Source organism: Elephantulus edwardii, unplaced genomic scaffold (assembly GCF_000299155.1).
Source record: "Elephantulus edwardii isolate Elephantulus edwardi_28Jun2011 unplaced genomic scaffold, EleEdw1.0 scaffold00315, whole genome shotgun sequence".
In the NCBI taxonomy this organism is placed as follows: domain Eukaryota; kingdom Metazoa; phylum Chordata; class Mammalia; order Macroscelidea; family Macroscelididae; genus Elephantulus; species Elephantulus edwardii.
Genome location: NW_006400065.1, coordinates 1,005,000 through 1,008,426, shown reverse-complemented (window position 1 = coordinate 1,008,426; position 3,427 = coordinate 1,005,000).

Sequence of the window (3,427 nt, the reverse complement as noted above, 5' to 3'; positions counted from 1 at the left end):
TGATTCACAGACTTTAATCAGAGTTGTGGTATGGAGGATGGGGTTTATTAGGGAAATAAGTTGGAGGGGGGGGGAGGCAAAGAATATCACCCAATGCAAATCCAGATTTTAGCCCAATAATAGTCTCCATACCTCTTCAACCTATATGCAGAACAGATCATCCGGGAGGCTGGGATCTATGAGGAGAAGTGTGGTGTCAGGATTGGTGGAAGATCTATCAACAATCTGCGTTATGCAGATGACACAACCCTGCTTGCTGAAACTGAGGAGGACCTGAAACGCTTGCTGCAAAGGGTCAAGGACTGCAGCCTTCAATGTGGATTGAGGCTCAATGTCAAGATGACAAAAGATTCTCACCACTGGACCAATTGGCAGCATCAGGATGGATGGTGAAGAGATTGAGATTGTTCACAGCTTTAGTTTGCTTGGCTCCACAGTCAACACTCTCAGCACCAGTAGCCAGGGCACCCAAGCGTCGAGGACTCTCCTTCATAGGGTCGCTATGAGTCACCTGCGACTCAACAGCACTTAATGACAATAACATCAACAGAGAGAGAGAGATCAGCTGGCCCAGTGATGAGAAAACGATGTGACCAAGACCAAGGTGGGTGACTTTTAATTCGTGGCCCTTGGGCCTGTCTTTCATTGTTTTTGTTCAGACATTCCTCTAGGTCATAAAGCCCTGGTTTACAAGTTGCCTTCCACGGTGACTTGTGGTTGCTGTGAGGCTGAACACTGTGACACAGATGTGTCAAATGTGTTAATGGCTGGCTACCCAATGCGGACAGAGAGTGGGGTGGAGCTCCCTGATTAAAACAAGCGTGGAAGGAGGAGTGGCATCCACTTCCATAATAGCTTGCCTCCAGAAACCCTATGAACCTGGAAAGAGGATGAAAGGCACCCAAGCGTCCTTCATAGGGTTGCTATGAGTCGCCTGCAACTCAACGGCACTTAACAACAACATTGTGATGGGAAAGTCTGCTGTTAGGGACCTCTCTAAAGGACTGAAGAGCAACAGTGTCTCAACGGTGTCTCTCTGGAGACTAAAGTGTGTCTGATACAGGCCATGGTCTTTGCAATCACATCATCCTGGTACCAGAGCCACACAAAAACATCACTCAAAAAAAGGAAAATTACAGACCAATATCCCTTGTACAGAAATTCTTAATATAATTCTACAAGACAGTAAGAAAAATGACACACCATGATCTAGTAAGATTAAGTCCAGGAATGCAAGGATGGTTCAACATCACAAAATCAAATTATGCTATTCACCACATAGGAGAAGAAACATGTGATTAATTGATTCAGAAATAGCATTTGATATGACCCAACACCTTTCCTTGATAAAAAAAATGTCAGCAAAACAGGTTGCTATTTTGGGCACTCTTAAGAGCCCAATCTGGGATAAAATAATTTCCTAGTAGTGTTTCAGCATTCGGGGGTTGCCTTTCTGCCACATTCTTTTATCTAAGGTGTAGATCTTCCAGGAACCTCTGCTTCCTAATAAGTCCTTGGGTAGTACAAGTGGTTTCAGGACTTGACTACAAGCCTAAAAGTTGGTAGTTCAAACTCATTCATTGGTGCTGCAGATGAGAACCTTGAAGATATTCTTCCATAAAGTTTGCAGCCAAGAAAATCCTGTGGCAGGACAGCTCCATCAATTAATAAAGTCTTTTCAGTTACTTTCTATGCATCTGAAAGTTGGACAATCAATAAGAATGACAGAAGAAAAATTGATGCCTTTGAACCATGGTGTTGAAGAAGAGTACTAAACATCCTCTGGGTTGCCAAGAGAACATACAAGTCTGTCTTGGAGGAAGTATAACCAGAGTGCTCTTTATAGGCAAGGATGGTGCAACTTGGTCGCAGATACTTTGGGCCTATTGTCAGGAGGGCCCAACCCTTGGGAAAAGGCATCATGCTGGGAAAGAGAGGAAGACCTCCCAACAAGATAGACTGACATAGTGACTGTAACACTGGGCTGAAGTATATCAAAGATTGTGAGGATGGTGCAGGACAGGGTAGGGCTAGAACCCTTGTTTCTAGGGTCCTAAGAGCCATAGTTGACTGGATGGCACCTAACAACAACAGTTTGCAAAGTTAATGTACTTTATCCTAGTGAAACTAGTTGCTTCTGCCATCTGAAGATCTTATAGGCAGCCATCTAAGATACAACTATTGATCTGTACTTATCAAGAGCAAAAGACAAAGGAGGAAAGTAGGGTTTGAGAGAATGTCAAGAGGGCTGATAACTCACACAAGCCATCGCTTCATCTCCTCAAAGTGCTGAAGAAATAGATGGTGCCTGACCTTCGTGATCTCAGCCACAACAGATGGACTCTGATAAGGTGGGAGAAAAACATAGGCCAGAATGCAACAAATTCTTAAAAAGCCTGGACTAACTGGACCATTGAGACTGAAAGACTCCCTGAAACCAATGTCTTGAGATATTCTTTAATCTTTGAACTGAAACCTTTTTTTAAAAAAAAATATTATTATTGTGTGTGTGTACCATCAAATTGGATCTGACTGGTACAGGAGGAGATTGCCCCTGAACCACATACCTCTAGGATTGCATTGCAGCTTCTTGCCACTAGGCCACCAGAGCTCCCTTGAACTGAAACTTTTTTGAGGTCACCTTTTAGCATAACGACAGATTGATACACAAATTAAAAGCTATTACCTGTGAGTATGCATGCTATCAGGAAGGCCAGTGCTTGGGGGGAAAAGCACACATCATGCTTCGAAAAAAATGAGAGGGTCAGTGAAGGAGGGAAAGACTCTCAATGAGATGGGCTGACACAATGATTCCACTATGGGCTTGTACTCATCAGCAATAGTAAGGATGGTGCAGGACTGGGCAGGTGTTTGTTCTGTTGTCCCTGGGATTGGTATGATTTGGAGTCAATGAAACAGCACCCAATAACAATAGTGAGCATTAAAAATCTATCTCTAGCTCTTTCAACAAGGACTTGCCAACATGGGCCATGTTCACACCATAATCGTGAAGAAGGCAGCCTGGGTCATCATTGAGAAATACTACACGTGCCTGGGTAATGACTTCCACAGCAAGCATGTGTGTGAGGAGATTGCCATTATTTACAGCAAGAAGCTTCTGGAACAAGATATCAGGTGATGTCACACAGCTGGTGAAGTGGATTCAGAGAGGACCCGTGAGAGGCATAGGGGGAGGAGAAAGAGAGACAATTATGTACTAGGGGTTTCAACCCTGGATCAGGAGATCATTGAAGCAGATCCTGATACTAAGGAAATGTTGAAGCTCTTAGAATATGGCAGTCTGTCCAACCTGCAGGACACTCAGCCCACAGGTGGAATGAATTTCAAAACAGTACATGCAGCCATTTGAGTCTGTCTGCTATGTATGCTGTAATATTTTCTTTTTTTAAAAAATTTAATTTTATTT